Below are 16,732 nucleotides of genomic sequence, written 5' to 3'. Positions count from 1 at the left end.
AAATTAGTTTTCTGAAGCTGAGAATACAATTTGCTACTGCTAAACATCTTTTGGCAGAAATATCTCCACTGAATCAGGATTTCTGTTTCCAGTGTCCAGATGTAGCCTGGGAAATATGATCCTCCAAGTGTTTTGTTCCATAGACTTTATTGTGGCAGATTGGAGGCACCAGGGAGATCATGACTCTTATCTCTTCTTCTTTCTTCTACCCATCACATCACACTAAAATACACGTGTGTGGTTCTAGTAAAGTTTGTTCTCTGTTGTAAAACTCTCCAGGATAATTTGTTGTGCTTCTTGCACTTTGGACACCCTTGGATTTATGCCTCCTGCTCTCAGTACAATGAGTTTGTAGTTTGCAGCCCTGGCAGTGTGAACCAAAACTCTTCTGTTCAGGTGTCCCATGATTTAATGTCATCTTGAGAAGATGAAGTCAAGAACACCAACATTTGACAGCTCCTTTCTCAGTGGAGGTGAAACCAGAAAACCAGCCACAGGAAGGAGTCTCAAATAGTTTCTGTTTCTTTAAACTGGCAGAGGTCAGGTTTAGATCAGATATTAGGAAGAAATTCTTCACTGTGAGAGTGGTGAGGTTCTGGCATGGGTATCCAAAGAAGTTGTGGATGCTTCATCCCTGGGAGTGTCCAAGGCCAGGTTGGAGAGGTCTTTGAGAAACCTGGTCTAGTGGAAGGTGTCCCTGCCCATGGCAGGAGGGCTGGAATCAGATGAACTTTAAGTTCTCTTCCAACCCAAACCATTCTGTGACTCAAACAATCACTCTATTTTGTAAGGCATAAATAAAGTGCCTAGATTGAAACAAAAGAGCAAGATATTAGATGCACTTTTTTCCCTCAGTTTCCCCAAATATTCTCATGCAAAACCTGTTGTCCAGTGTAAAAACTTCCAATCCCACCCAGCTCCCTCAAGTCTCTCCCCATGGAGCTCTTAGAGGTTTTTGGTACACTTTGCAATGGACAGATAAAAAAATGCTCCTTTTTTTTTCCAGCACTTCACTAACCAGTTCGTATCCCTGGATAGATGTTTTTGAGGGCTTTCTGAAAATAAGAGCTTTTTTGCCTTATAAAATTCTGCAATCAGCACCCAAGAAATCTTGTCACTTAAGAGACTTTTGGTCTTATTTCCTCAACAAGAGTTCACCTGTGCCTCAAGCTCACCCCACTCGAGAGGGTGCTGCCTCTCAAGCATATGCAGAGAACATCCCAGATTTTTACTAGTGATAATTTTCCTGCCAGCTCTTTTCCTGCTTTCCAAATCACTGTGAGGATAATTTGCCCTTTTCCTTTCAGTCCCTCTCTCAGGAATACACGGTACTGTGGAGCAAATCACGTTCACCTGTAATATAAAGGAGACGGGATGTAGCTAATAAAGAACAAGGCAATTCAAACTTTTTTCCTGAGCCCTCAGGAGAAATACCCAGGTGTGCTGAGGAAGATATGCTTGGAAAAAAAGAAAAGAGCCATTCTGCAGTCAATCTAAAAGCACTAGGGCTCCTTTCATGAATTGATTTACCCACTGGGTGACATATTGGCAATTTTCTGTTACCTACCCAGTGATATGACTAAGTAGATGAAGCTTAAAGGCAGGTCAGATAAAAAGACTTTAATCTAACAAAGGCAGCCTGAATTTCACATGTCAAGGAAGATGATTTAACAGGGAATAGCAGCCTAAATGCGATACTGAATCAAGGTGGAGAATCCATAATTAATGTTACACTGCAGAAATGTTTACTCAAAAACAGAATGACAAAAAAAGGGCTCGATTCATCTGTCCTATAAAAGGTCCCAATTCAGCAAAATACCTCACTATGGTCTTTTTGTTAAACCTGTGCTTCAATCTGGACCTGTGCAAGAAGGAATGCCTTTGAATCCATCTCTTTACAACCAGTGCAAAAAGAGTAAAAATCAGTCATGGCAAGTTTTATAGGACACTGGAAGAGTGCTGCAGGAATTTGCTGCATGCACTTGACCAGTTAGACCTGGCAGAAATGTGTTTTGCAGAATTAATTAAAATTGTTTTCTCTGAGGAAGGAAAAGTGTTTTGGGAAAAGCAGTAATATCATATGCAAGTGACATGAGACTTGTTCAAGTGTTTTCATCCCCAAGGGGTAAAATGCCTAAAGGAGTGGTTGGTCCTTGAATAATTTATTTATCTTGCAGCTACGCTTCACCATTTTTCCTACCAGGGTTAGTTGAATTTCCTGAACAGCAGCCCAAAATGGAACTTCAAGTTACTAAACAACACCAGCGGAAAAGGAAGGCTGTATTCTGCTCCTCAGAGTGTTTTATTTGTCCTTGCTATTTTGACGATTTCTCTCTTTTCTAGCGGAAATGTACCTGCCACAGCATGGAGCTGGATGATTTTTACTGTCCCTTCCAAACCAAACCATTCTGTGATTCTGTGATTCTCCTTTAAAATTAAAAGTGAGCTGCTGCTGGGTGCTTAGTCCTTGCATGCCAAAGAAACAGTCACTGTCTGCAGCCCCTCAAATGTACAAGGAATGCTCAGCATCTTGCAGCAGGTACAGGATGAAGTCACTGGTGAGGACTGGATCAGGGTGGCTTTAGAATGGCTTGTTGCTGGACAGCCACAAGATATTTTTTGTCCTTTTTCCTAGGAAGCCTTGAGTTTGCTTCAAGTAGAGACTCAGGGGTGTTGAGGACCAAAAGGCTGTGTAACCTTTGCTTCTCACCTCCTGCTACTCATCCTTTTACCCTACACATCTGTTCAGCCAGGGACCATCTCCCACCCCTTACTGGCAACAACCTTAGCATAAGGCAGCCTTCAGATTGCCTCCCAGTTCTTAAATTGAAGCAATTCAACCTGAAGAGACAGCAGTCTTGAGGTCAAGTACTCTGACCTAAAAACCTGTGAGCACCCACGTTGCTGCTGGGGGCCCGCTGGAGGCTGCTCATTGCCATGAGACTAAAAAAAAAAAAAAAAAAAAAACCAACACCAAATACAAATTCTGTAGAAGACCCTTGATTAATTATCCTCATTACTCAATATTTTAACCCACCTTGTCAGCCCTTCCCACTCTGCCTTGCAGGAGGAATACAATTTCCAGAATGCCTGGAGCTAAAGGCAATGGGGAAGCCACACACAGACCAAAGTGCTGACAAGAGCAGAAAGTGTTTCTCCATTCAGCACCTCTGACTTCAGATGTGCTCACATGCTCTAGCCAACATGCACAACGTGGGTTAAAATCAGCTCCTTTGCATTTAGCTCCTGATTAAGGATTTCCTGTGCTCTTTACCCTGATGGACTGGTAAGGTTCATGATTGCCACCTGAACAGAGAGGATTTGTTATTAGCTTTTCCCCCCTGCTATTGCACAACTCTCTTCCAGTGTCATCCACACATTTATATGAATTCTGTTGTGAGACTGTGAGTCACAGCTGGGATTTAGTGTGAAACAAACCTCTGGACTCTGAGGCATCTTGGATGAAGCTCATGTTTGGAATCATACACTCATAGAGTAATTAAGGTTGGAAAAATCCTCTCAGGTCTTTGAGTCCAACCATTTACCTAACTCTGGATTGTGAATAAGATATATATTGTGGTATGTAGGAGTAGTGGGGGGTTGTAAAGGAGAAATGCTCTTTTTTTTGAGGTCTAGATACCCAAATTCCAAATGTCTCTTTGGTACTGAGACTCAGGGACATGTGGTATTGAAGCTGACATTCCCACTTGGCTGCTCTGGGATAACTTGACCTTGGGCTGAAATCCAAGGTGGTTTTGGCAAATCTCATAGTTGATTAGCAATTTCCAATTGTTCCCAGCCTCTTTTTCCATTCAAAACTTTGCCACCACTCAAGTCACCCTGAGTTTGCCTTCCAACATGATGCAGTGCTGGGCATTGGCATCCTGAGGAGGTGAAAGAACCTTGCAACAAGAATGGGAACCTCCAAAAACCCATGGGATGTAAGAACTAATATATTTGCTCCAAGGTAAACCATGGAGACTCATCCTGAAGAGTTTCATGGATAAAATGAGTCTTTATGGTCTGTCTTTACACTATATATATATATATATATATATATAAAATACATATATATAATATATATTTTATATATTTTTAATTATATATAAATTCTTATACCATAAAGCAAGCATTAAAAGATGTGAAGTGATGGGCTGAAGAGGGTCTTCCTGCCTTGTTCTTGACTACAGACAGGTTTCAGCCTTTGATTTTTGGATGACAGCTCTACCCTTAAGGATAAAACTCAGAAAGGGGAAAAAAACTCTTACAGTTTTAATTATCACCAAGTTTGCCCTAAACCAGAGGAAACTGAGACTTTTGGAGCTATTCTAATGACATTAAACTTAAACTCCAGCTCACTGAAGAATTTTATACAGCTGGTTTGTTGCTGACTATTCTTGCTAAGCTTATTAGCCAATAAAACAATCAAAATCCTATACTGAAACTAGCATGAGCAACCTTATCTCTTCCCCATACTCTGGGATGGGATAGACTCACATCCTCACATGTAAATGTACCTTAATAAATAGAAGACTGAATCTTTTAAAATCAAATGTTTTTGTGGGAAAGCTTAATTTTCTTTTGTGCTTCAGTTTTTGTGATTATCTCCACGTAAAAATAAAAACTCACAAAACCCTCAAGACCTAGAAAGTTTTAATGTTGTCCAAAACAAAATAAATGTGAAGTTAAATTAAATAAAATATCAAATACATTAGTATAAAAACATAAAGTAAAAAATTAATTGGAAATTAAAATAAAATAAAATAAAATAATAAAATAAAATAAAATAAAATAAAATAAAATAAAATAAAATAAAATAAAATAAAATAAAATAAAATAAAATAAAATAAAATAAAATAAAATAAAATAATAAAATATTCCTGGGTAAGTAGAAAGTGGGAGGGAGAGGAAGAGATTTGGCTTTGCAGCAAAGCTGCTTGCCTGAAGATGTAAGAACATTTTCCCAGTGAGCTCAGCATTCAAAGCCAGGCAGCCAGAACACGCTTCACAAGAGAGAACCTCCTGTGAACTCCTCACCTTTGTAAGGTAAGTCAGTGTTCACAAGGAAATACCCCACCACACCATTCCCTTTGATGTTTTCACTCTGCAGAAGGGAAGGGTGGTCTTTTTAAAGAATTCACAATAGAGAGAGAAGGGGAAGAGGAAACCCTTTGAAGAGAGCAGAGAGCCTCCTCTCGTTTTGCTGCAGATGACAAGCCACCCCTTTTCCTTTGTGCCTTGCACAAAAGAGGGTTTGCAAGCCCACATCCCCCTCAACCAGCACAATTTCTGCGAGTACCATACTGAGGGGAGGTGGCTTTCCAACACACAGAGCACAGAGAGGGGAAGGAACTGTATGGCTTCACACGTCAACCATGAAACAAACCTCTTGAAAAGATTCTGTGTAAACTTGTAAGGCCTGGTGGGTCTTCCTGTGTCTTCAGGATGAGCTGCAAGAGCATGCTTACCATCCACAGGCAAAGGTCTCAGGAAATTCTATGTTTCCCTATGCTCTTTCTTGTGTCAGGAGAGAGAGTTAATACTTCAGCCTTGATAATGTCAGGAAAGCTGAAGCTCCGCTGGATCTAAAATCACTTAAAGGCATAAAAACCATCCCATGAGATGTGAATAAAGAGAAGACCAGGAACTGTAAACTGGTCAGTCTCACCTCAGGTGCTGGAAAGGTCTGGGAGCACACCCTCTTGGTGTCCACTTCACTCTACTGAAAGACAAGAAGACATCATAAACAGTCTACAAGGATTTGTCTAGGGCAAATCATTGTTAACCAACCTAATTTCCTTCTGTAATTAATTGACTGGCTGTAGGAGCCAGGGGGGAGCAGCAGATACTACATATCTTTAATATATAAGGATATTATCACCCACAGCATTATCATTAGGAAGCTGGAGAAGGAATACACTACCAAAGAAGTGGAAAATTGGCCTAATACTGAGGAAAAATGGTTGTCAAATGCAGTTCAATGTCCATTTAACACCTGGTAATGAGCATCTTACACGTAGCTGATAACCTGAACAGTAGATCTTCAAGCCAGGTAAGTTTTTAAAGACCAGGGCAGCAGAGACTTCATGAAGTACAGAAAATATAGTACAATTTCTGCACTGGGTTGGAATAACCCTGTGAACCAGCAGAGGCAGGGGACAGGCTAAATAACAGCCCAGCTTCAAAGAGGACATCAAACTGAATGTGAGGCAACAGTGAATATAACAAACTTTTTACTGGGTTACATTAGGAGGAATGTGACCAGCAGGTTACTGCCCAGCAAGGCTGTGAAATCTCCATCCTTGGAGGTTTTCAAGACTCCCCTGGATAAATCCACGGTTGGCCTACTTTGGTGCTGGAAATGTGTCATCTCCAGGATGGAGGTTGGACTGCTGACCTCCAGAAATCCCCTCAAAACAGCTCTTCCATGGTCCCTGAATGGACACCACAAATATCCACTAGCAGTGAGGAATGTGGATCTCTTTGTGTTTCAATGCAAGAAAACTCAGCAAACTCTACACAGACCAACTCGCTAAATCGCATTGCACATTGTCCCTTAGATACTTCTGGGTTTTGCAACAGTCAAGATCTTTTCTTGTATTTGCTAATCAGTCCAAATGTTGACATTTGAAAGCACTTTCAACTGACTAGACATGGCTTTTGTGGCTGGAGCCTTGGCCAAGGGAGTGGGAGATGAGCCTGCCAACAGCCTCGTGTGCCAACGCCTTTTGTGCATGGCAAGCCTCATGTTCACAGAGATGCTCTGGGTGTCTAGACAGCACCTCCACTGGGCTTGCAGCACCCATGGTACCTTGTCTCAGCATGAGAAAGGGAAAGGGGGTGGGGGAAAGAAAGTTTATGCAGATGAAAGTGCTTCCAAAGTCAGGACTGATTAATTCTGAAAGCAGGCAGGTACTTGTGGGCGATTTGCAGCAGAAAGCCTGATGAACAGTGTGTGCCTCTGCATGCAATGGGAGCATGAAACATCCCAGACATCCTCTCAGACCATTCCCTACTTCTGTGAGACAATGGAAATGCATCCAGGCTCTGCCTGGCCCACATTTGTCGTGCTGAAAATCCAGCTCTGGTTCCCATGAGTTGCATTTTACACCTGTGGCCAGAAGCATGAGCAGCTTAACATCCTGCAGCCAGAAAAACAGGAGAGTCAGCAGAAGATGTCCTCAGGTCCCAGCAAAGCAGACTTTGGGTTTATAGACCTCCAGAAAAATTTGGGTTTATAGACCTCCAGAAGTGATAGAAGGGAGAACCTTTCACCAAACATTAGGGACCAAGCAGAGGAAAGATAATGTGATTGCAGCTCTGTTGATTAATAGACATCAGGCAAATTAGGAACTGTGTGCTTTATAACAGCATTCCAAAAACATGTACAGAGCAAGACATGAGGTTTTTCTTCTTTTTTCCTTTTTTTTTTCCTTTAATACTGCAACACATACCAGGCTACATCAATCTTTGTTCTAAAGTATGCAGATAGAAAACATCTCAGCCACAACACTGCTTACTATAAAATGAAGATTGCAGGCAGATGACAAATCAATCTGGTTCTCTCTTCCTTCCCAGATATCCACAGCATTTTACTTTCCATCAGAAAATAAGTAAACAACAGTATTTAGACTTAGAAAATATTCTCTCTTTCTTGTTTTCTTGGGTTTTTTCATCATTGGCTGGGATGTTTTTTCTAATTTTTCACTGACAACTAAAAAGAAAAATGAAATAAGAAAGCAGCTTTTGGTTCCAAACACTTGACCTTCAGAAATGTAACTATGTCTCCTTTCATCAACACCAAAAAAAAATAAAGGGGAAAAAAATTCTCTCCTACTGGTATTACAGTATTTCACTCATAAAGTCATTGAAAAGGTTGTCTTCAGAGAATATAATACCAAGTTATGAGATATTTTTGGCACAAGGACAAGGTAAGATATTGCCAGAGAAAGAAAACACTTATAATTCAGTTAATGGCTGGCAAAGTTATACCCTTCTGCTACTAATTAATTTTCCATATTTCCAGCCAAACAAATGCAAAGAATGTATAATCACCTGCGACAGCAGCCTGCAAAGTGTTAAATCATCATTAACTGAACCACTCATCTCACCCTGGCTGCTGCATTTGTCATCACCGACGGAGGCTGGGTGTGGATCCAGCTAGAAGGAAGGAAAAGGATTGCCAGGCATGGAAGCTACAAGACCCAGCTCTGTTTTTTGGGACACGTTTGTGTTTGTTGGAGCACAGCTGGGACCCAGCCAGCTGCAGAGGGACTGGAAGGTGTCAGATGATGTGATCCACAGGAGCGCGCAGCCGCCTGCACGTGCTGTCACACGCGCAGGCTTAGGAGAAGGGATGTGACCATGCTGGAAGGAAACCACCTGCAGCAGGGAATGGTTTGGTGCTCTTTACTTGGCCTCCCCAGAGCAGCAGAGAGAACAAACCAAGATATTTAAGTTCTTTGGGCCATTATGTGTTTCCTGGTGTTTTCCTCACTCAGGCGGGAGTTCAGCACTAGACGGAGGACTAATGCACCAATAAAACTAAATTTTCTGGTACTTAAGTTAAGATTCTGAGATTACTTCTAAGTCTTTTACATAAGAGTCATCCCATTTTGGAAAATTACTGGTGATCCAGTTCATCAATATTTTGCATCAATCCTGATATTCCAGGGCTGGCATAGACTGCATGCACTACCAAAAAACAAGGGGAATTATGGCTGAGGGTAGTTGACTTGCATTATGTCAACCCAAAAATATTTCCTATGAGCTTTTAGGTGAAATTAGAACTAAAAATTATCTCATTCTAAAGCAAAGAACATATTTTATGTTCTTTTCAAGGTTTTTCAGAAAAATCACAGTGGCACAAATTTCAAAACAGGTGTTTTGCAACCAATTTTTTTTTTTTCAATTGCATTTTTTTAAGTTTGGATTTGTGGGAGGCTAATTTTTGTTGCTATGGTTTTTTTTTTGGTGTCTCCTGATGTGCATCTCTGCTTTCTGCAAGATAAATGGTTGCTTTCAGTACACAAAATCTTTTGCCTTTGGAAATAAAAAGTATGGGTTGCAGAAGTCAGTCAGAAAGACCTTCGGCTCTGTGCTTAATAATATTCAGAGAAAATCTTTCTCCCTCACACCCAAGAAGAAATTTTACATTTCCCGGAGAAGGATTAATCCCTTTTTCTAATTAATCAATTAATGCACCTTAATGGCCACAGATTGTTAAGACCCCTAGTATTTTGTATAACAAAATCATTCTCTGTAGATCAGGTTTCAATATTTTAGTATTAAATTGCTTTCTCATTTATAATAAACCACCTATTTTTACTTTATCCTGACAAAGCAATTGATCCTGATTTTTTGACAGCTAGATAGACTGACATGGAAGCTCAGGGAACAATTGAGTAATGCTGTTCTGGCCTCCATCTGTCTCCTTTTCCATCAGGCAGAAAATATCACACTTCGAAACATGAATCATTTAAATATTTTCAGGTTCTTCATTCCCTGGTGGCCACTATCCTGATGTGCTGACAGGCTCCAAAGGAGATAGTTCCCAACTGGCCACAGCACCCTGCAAATCTAATTCCCATCAGGAATCTACTCACTAGAAATTAATTGTGCCCTGCTTGAAGTTTGTCACACCTGAATCAAAACTGAACCATCTCAGCAAAATGTTTGAATTACTGTGAATCAGCTTTTTCATCTGGGAAAATAAACAAACATTCCACTGTGCAGTTTTCAGCCAGCTTTGGTGAAAACCAGTCTTAAAATAGATTGTTGTGTCTTTCTACCTGGAAAATTTGGCAGATTTCAGTGGAATATGTGACAGATATTAGTTTTTATTGCCAAAAGCGGTTGGTAATCTTGGTCTAGATAAAAATTTGGACTTGATGAAAACATTACAAAAACTGGCTGAAAACAGGAAAAGGACTAGAAAATAAAAAGCAGAACAAAATTTCTTAAAACCAAGGGTTACTTGTTAAGAAAGATATTTCTTCTGCATGCAGCCTGGACTCTACCCTCTCCAAAGGAAAAACCAGTCAAACAATAACAGAAATTAAGTTCTGATCTTTTATCTGAAGACTGGTTCACATGAATAGAGAGCCTGTGATCCTTAGGCCCACAGAAAGTTTCAAGTAGTTATTTTTGGATATTCACAGATATTCAAGTAGTTATATTTGGATATTGCACAGACCCTGAAGGGACTTGATTTCCTGAGAAGTTGCTCAGCATATAAGTAAATTCAATGCCTTTGAGATGTTGAAGGCTTGGCTTTACCCTTTCCACCCTGAACTGCAGCTTTCAAGACTCAGAGAAGCAGTGAAATCAGGTGAAGTAAGATGGTAGGTAACTAGACATGGCTGAAATGTTGGAAAGGATAGCTGAAGCTGAATCTAACTTGTTAAATCCCTTTCTTTCCAAGTTCAAACTCTGACTGGCGGAATCACATGCAAAGAGTGTTAACCCTCACTGAGGCAAATGCCTAATTTGTGGGTTTGCACAGTCAAGGCATGACCTTAATCCTGCTTGACACAGTTGTGCTTTTCTTTTTGAAGGGTGGACCAGAAGTTCAGCCTGATGAAGGGTGCAAGATTTCATCCTGTAAAACATGTGTTTGGCTGTGACTGCCAGTATCTCTGGGTTTATTAAGCAAAATCCTTCAACAAGTCAGTGTATTACAGTCCTGGACACTCACCATTCTTGCAAAGGAATGTCAGAAATGCTTTTGGGAGCAAATTGGCACTCACAACAATACAGGTATTCACCGAGGTATCTCACAGCAGCAGAGCTCTGGCACGGAGGTGAATCATTCCTGCCCATGCAAACCAATCCAAGGCCATGCCACTTGAAAAGCTCTGCCTCATTCCACATCTCTTACCAGGATTTATGACAATTAGCTGCCGAATCCATAATTAGCAAGTGGTAACAGATCAGCAGATATATCCAGTTCTGGTGACACCTCTGACAGATTGGCGTCTACTCCCCAAATCCCTGCAAGGCTTTTCCCTGTGACCACTCTCAAGCCGGGTTTTGGCAAGGCTGCCTCAGCAGGGAGGAGAGGGGGGGCTGGGGAAGAACAAGTTCTCACAAGCATGACAGGAGCCATGCATAACCATTTGACTTTGCAATTAAAAACATGTTCTTGTCTTCCTCTGCGTCGCTGAGTGTGTAAGAGTTGCTCTGCAAAGTGCCTTGAATTCTAACCTGGAGGTTTGAGTTTGTGCACGGGGGTTTTGTATGCTCAGATGAAGGGGGGCTTTCTTCCCTCCTCCAAGAAACATTTCAGAAACCTTTCTAGGGGGTAGAGAGGAAAAGGAGGTGGGAGAAAGAGGAGCTGTAGTTGTATTTAAGACACGTTGTTAACAAAGACACTGTAGTAAATACAGGGGTCAAGGTGAGAAAAGGGAGCCCTATCTCACCTATCCAAAATCAGATAATTTATAATTCCTTTACTGCTGCTCTAAAGAGGATCCAAGTCCCTTCTGCACCAGTTTCACCTATCCACCTTTGAGATATATCATTTCTGCAAGTGTGTTCCACGAGACTAATATTTTTCAAACACTAGGTGATACCTTCACCCTTTCTAGCCAAAGTCTCCCAGATTCCTGATCCATTTTTTTTGCAACCTCAATCTTTAATTAAAGGTTTCTATATGCCTTGCACCTCAGTGCACCCCTTATTAGTAGATGTTAACTGAGTGCATGTTTCTCATTTGCATCCATAGCTTCAAGTCAGCACTTTCATTTTCAAGCCCTGCTGGGTATAACATTTAAGACCATCAAAGCCCTGTATTTATGAAGTGCACTGCTAGAGAAAAAAATAAGATGTGAAGGTCAGGGTTAGATTAGGTCTTGTGCACAAGGTGACTCAGAGAGTGTGTGTCTGAGCCCATATCACCTGGATTTCAGCCTAGCTGGCTGTCACGCCTGACTGACAGGAGCCACATTCAGATCTTCTGTGAATTTGTAACACAAACAGCACAGCTGCTTATTGCATTGATTGTATTGGAAGCCTGATTTGCCTGTAATTGCTCCAACTCAATATGCCATTCTATTCCAGATGACAGGATGAATGACGCACAACCTGGATTCAGCCCTGTGTCACTGCCTTTAATGAGAGTTTTTTTGTTTTGTTTTGTTTCATTTTTCATTTAAAAACATACCTATTACAGGATGACAGCTCTATCCAGGCTGTTCCACAAAAGGCAGCTATACTCCTGAAATCTTTTGCAGTGCTGAAGTGGTACTTTGAGATAGTACCTGGAAAAATGCAGTCATAGCTGCAAGAGAGCCTGAGAATGCAATATAAAAGTTTGTTGATTTTTTAGTTGGAGGAGGTATGATTTATGTTAACCTAGCTGATGGAGGAAGAGATGTAAAATTGCTGAAAAAAATTTTTTTTTTCCTTTTAAAATTAATAGAGGCAAAACTATCTGTGCAATAGTGGACACAGTTTTGCTGCTTCTCTGGCTGCCTTGGAAGAGCTCAGTGGAGAATCCTAACTGATTTTCATGTTAGCTCTTTCCAGAACTGTTCCTGCACATTTTGCCTATGTAAATAAATAAGTGGGACAAATAGAAAAATACCAGAAAAAAAGGAGACAGAAGGAGAAGGAGAGAAGAAGAAGAAGAAGAAGAAGAAGAAGAAGAAGAAGAAGAAGAAGAAGAAGAAGAAGAAGAAGAAGAAGAAGAAGAAGAAGAAAGAAGAAGAAGAAGAAGAAGAAGAAGAAGAAGAAGAAGAAGAAGAAGAAGAAGAAGAAGAAGAAGAAGAAGAAGAAGAAGAAAACAAAAAGCATAAGAAAAAGTCTACCCTTTCATCAAGTGGAAAAGAGTATCTTTTTTCTATTTGATTTTGTTTCATTTTCTCCTCTCTGGTGCTGTTGGTGTTGTAAGCCACATAAAGTCTGGATAAGCTTTCATTATGTCTGTACCTCCCATCTCAGGTGTAAGAGAGCAGGGGCTGATTCTTATTCCCAATAAAAATGGCACAGTACAGCTCTCTTATCCCTTTCTGTAGAAGATTTTTCTCGAAAATTGCAGTATAAAACCAAGTCAGGCATTTGGGTGACCATTGTCAAGAAGTGCTTGATCTGACTGTGTGACCCTTATTTGTTTAAAACCACAAAAGTAGCCCAAAAAACTCTTCACATACTTCTTTTTCTCTACTTTGCACTTCCAGAATGCTGTCTCTGAAAATCACACTGTCTTTTCTCAGTGTCAGTGTGAGTCTAGATGAAGATCTGTAGAGCTATTCAGGGTGCATTTGTTTTAAAAGTATCTGGTCTCTTCCTCTCAATGGTTTTGGACTCCTTTCCCCATTGCCCTTACGTATAATTGGAAATTTCTGTGTCACCATCACCACAGTTTCTGTAAGGACAAAAAAAGTTGCCTAAGTGTCTTTGTAGATGTGGGACTAAAGAGCTCAGCTTGAGCTGTTCCATTTGACAACCTTAGTCTTGGTTAGAGAATAATCTAGAAAAAGGAAATTTGTAGAATTATTTCACAATTCTTCATAAATAACAGTGAAAAAATATCGCATTTTTGTAGCAGGAAGCCTCTATGTTAAAACTAAGACAGCACAGAATTCAGGAATAAGTTGACCAGAAAACATCCTCATGGTCTGTAACTGCAATGTGTTATAAGCTCTATCTTAACTAGTGATGGAGCTTTTCTCATCCATCCTCTTCCTGCTTTGCTTTTATACATATTTATTACCTTATCATAGCCAAACCTGAAAAAAATAACCCCCCCAAAGTACAATTCTTCTTTTTGCAAAGAATTTTATTTTACAGAAACAACCACTGGTTTGTTAAAAGAGTTGTTTGCGAGATGACTAGATTAGATTAATTAGTTAATGTTTGTAAAGTACTTTGAAGATTAGGAACACTATATAAGTGTTAAGTATTATTGTTATTATAATAGATAGAGAAGGTAGATAGCTAGATAGGTAAAGAGATACAGCAGTCAGATAACAATAATTATAATACTTAGCATTTCTATAGGGCTTTACATCTTTTGAGTGTTTTACAAACATTAACTAATTAATAGAGTTAAGCAGACAGATAGTAGATAAAATAGTAGGTAGATTGATAGATAGGAACAAATTTTGCCTTTGGATACATGAATAGTATATTCAATGAAAGTTGCATCCAAATGATGAGGGCAAAATTTGGTCCATAGACAAATTTAAAGGAAAATTAGCTAGTGTGTTTCAAGGGCTGGGCTGGGATTTTTTTTTCCACAGACAATTTGCCTTCCCAGTGAGTAGATTCACTGTGGGAACAGAAAGTTCCCCTGGAATGCTGACATGAATGTATCAAACATGTCAAACTTTACAGCGACATATTATGGAATCAAAGCACACGGTGAAGATTAGTCACATCAGTGTCAGTGACTCAGCTTTGCAAACTTCTGAAACGATGCATCGTGCCTTTGGGAAGCCAGATGAAACAGCATTATCAGTGTGCTTGGGTTTGTCCTGATCCTTCAGGTTTTTATGAAAATGCACAAGCATGGTCTACTGACTGAGGAAAATATAAGGATTAAAGCCAGATGTGAACATATTTTAGTTCTAGTAAATGAATCTGCTATTAATTAAAACAAATAATAATTATATAAAGATGCAAAGAATGGACATGACATTTGTTTCTTTTTAGTTCGTATCTTCTTGAACTCTGATATTTTTCTGCAACAATTTACCCCGAAAGACGTACAGAGATGAGGAAAAATAACTGCTGGTTTTTGAAAGAGATTCATGTCCTGGGTGCCTTTGAGATCCAGCTGTCAGTGAGGTCCAAGTGTCTTAAAGCTTCTAGTACCTCTGCAGTAATAAAGGAGGAGAGGAAGAGAGAACTCAGCTGGGTGTGAACAAGCTCACTCTAGAGTATGGTTGTATCAGTGTCATTCTGCACTTGAGTTTTTCTGAGGGCTTCTAAAATGACTCCAGCACTTGCCTGAAGCATCAGTGCTGCCTGTGCACCTGGGGCAGCACCACCAGAGCTCTTTGCTGCCAGACTGGGGCTCAGCACTGCTCGGAATTGCATCCTATCAACAGAGACGGTATTTGCCCTTTACAAAGCTCTTCTGCCACTGGGTGTATGCAGTACCGTCTCAAGTCTTCAGGGCAATCAGAACCACAGACCACAAATAAATCTTGATGAAACAGTAAAATACAGGAGAAGGAGCCACCTTCTGAACTCTTGGCAGCTGTTATGTAGATACCTACGTCTGGGTTAGACACTCTAGGCTTCCTTGACTGTCCAAAGAGCAACAAGGCCTTGAAAGTAAATTTCATCTGCTTTGTATTTATGTCTTCATTAGGACAAGATGAAACTGCCTCTTGGATCTTGTTTCTCTCCACTGACTGACAGTAAAGCCCAGATTAGCTCAGATGCGGCCAACTCTGTTGCAAATAAAGTGAGATGTGACAAAACCCTTGTGGTGGGCTGATCTTGGCTGTTTGCCAGGTGCCCACCAAGCTTCTCTATCACCTCCCTTCTCAACAGGACTGGAAGAGTTAAGACAAGGACATCACTTACAGTCACGGTCAAAACAGGCTCAACTTAGGGAAATTACTATAAGTTATTGACGAATAATCAGAGAGGGAAAATGAGAAATACAAAAACAACAAACTAACTGGTTTTTGTTCACTGTTTTAGTGAACAAAACTAAAAACACCTTCCCCCCTTCTCCCTCAAAGTGGCCCAGGTGGATATCAGCTAGGGGCTGGGGTCAGTTCACAGCTCTTCATCCTTGCTGCTCCTTCCTCCTCACACTCTTGCCCTGCTTGGTGTGGAGTCTCTCCTATGAGCTTCTATCCTTCTCCAGTGTGGGTCCTTCTCATAAGCTGCAGTTCTTCACAACCTAATGGCTCCCTAAGGTTTCACATGGACTCCTCTCTATGGACTGCAGTTCCTGCCAGGAGTCTGCTCCAGCATGGCTTCTCCACAGGCTGCAGCTTCCTTCAAGGCACATCCACCTACACTGGGTCCTCCTCAAGCTGCAGCTGGATCTCTGCTCCACTGAGGATCCTAAGGGCTGCAAGGGGACAGCTTCCTCCCCATGGTCTTCTCCATGGACTGCAGGAGACTGGAGCCCATCCTCCCCCTCCTTCTTCGCCAAGCTTGGCGTCTTCAGGGTTGTGTCTCATATTTTTTCTTTTCTTTCTCCCATCTCCTGGATATAATTTTTTTGCCCTTCCTTAAATGTGTTATTGCAACCATTGTCACCTGTGTCCAGTAGCAGGTCTGTCCTGGAGCCAGCCCAAACTGGCTCTATCCAACATGGAACCCCTGCAGTCCCTTTCCATTGGATTTCCCTTGACCTGGAAATCTAATAAACCCATTCTAAACATTCCTATTCCTTCTTCATCTACTTAGTGGTGTTTCTCAAGCTCACCTCAGTCTCACCACGACTGATGAAGAGGAGCTTAAGTTGGAAATTGGTGGGAATGTCATTGACCAAAGAGACAAGTGGTGAGTCCCCATACAATGAAATTAGCAAGAACAAAAGTTTCTCTTCAGCAGCACAATCTGTCAGTGGTGGGAAAGTAACTGTGGTGAGGCATGTGCAGAAGGCAATCAGCATCCTTCTGACTCATCCAAAAAAGGCAACATCCAAATACGGTGCATAACAAACATTGTACAAAATAAATACACCCTTCATCACCACAACCACCCTTTGATCACCTAAAAAAAGGCCTAAAAAATTAAGCAGGCAAGCAAGAGCAAGAAA

This window comes from Taeniopygia guttata, chromosome 1A (genome assembly GCF_048771995.1).
Source record: "Taeniopygia guttata chromosome 1A, bTaeGut7.mat, whole genome shotgun sequence".
Lineage (NCBI taxonomy): Eukaryota > Metazoa > Chordata > Aves > Passeriformes > Estrildidae > Taeniopygia > Taeniopygia guttata.
The sequence above is the reverse complement of the archived record's forward strand: the minus strand, read 5'-3'. Positions refer to the sequence as shown.